The sequence below is a fragment of the Trypanosoma cruzi genome (assembly GCF_000209065.1).
Source record: "Trypanosoma cruzi strain CL Brener chromosome Unknown tcruzi_1047053498709, whole genome shotgun sequence".
NCBI classification, from domain to species: Eukaryota; Euglenozoa; class Kinetoplastea; order Trypanosomatida; family Trypanosomatidae; genus Trypanosoma; species Trypanosoma cruzi.
The window spans coordinates 1-614 of record NW_891304.1 but is presented as its reverse complement, the minus strand read 5'-3'; the positions used below and the strand labels follow the sequence as shown (position 1 = coordinate 614).

Sequence of the window (614 nt, the reverse complement as noted above, 5' to 3'; positions counted from 1 at the left end):
GGGGTACGGGGCTATATATATATGGGTATATATATATAGGGGTATATGTATATATGGCGGACAGACCCACAAAAAAAAAAAAAAAAAAAAAAAAAGGGGTCCGTAGACCCCGGTCAAAAGAAATTGACCAAACATAACCGCCAGAGGCGGGTTGGAAGCTTCGCGTACCAATATAGTACAGAAACTGTATCAATAATAGCGTTAGTTGAAAGGAGTTGTGTTCCACAACGGTTTTCAATTTTGATGAGGGGTCCTTCGCGGCACTTGGGACCGTGTACAAAAACCCCCCCCCCCCCTCCCAGGCCACACTGGGGAGGGGTCAGGGTCCGGGACGTCGGCCCCGGGATAGCGCCGTGGACGGCGTCAGGGGGCGGAAAAGACGCACATGGCGAGTGTGGAACAGCAAATGCAGCCGAGTGTGCGAGCAAGGCAAAAACACCGGAAAACACAGGAAGAAGCGCGGCATACGCGGAAAAAAGGCGAATAAAAGGATCGAGACGGAGAAAACACAAAACAAAACAAAGATGCAGGCAATAGCAGCCATGAAGCGAAAATGAGGGGGCCCGAAGGAGGTGGAGGACACGCAACGTGGGGGGGGGGGGGCAGCCGCACGA

The 614-nt window shown here is 52.3% G+C and overlaps 1 non-coding gene across 1 annotated transcript, besides 2 other annotated features; it reads right to left on the bottom strand.

The window, feature by feature from the left end:
* Nucleotides 1-12: 12 nt before the first annotated feature.
* Nucleotides 13-55: a microsatellite.
* Nucleotides 56-70: 15 nt separating this feature from the next.
* Nucleotides 71-95: a microsatellite.
* Tc00.1047053498709.10 lies at nucleotides 96-207 on the bottom strand. The gene has a single exon (XR_008255130.1). It is a non-coding gene; the product is annotated as a spliced leader RNA (transcript).
* Nucleotides 208-614: the final 407 nt, after the last annotated feature.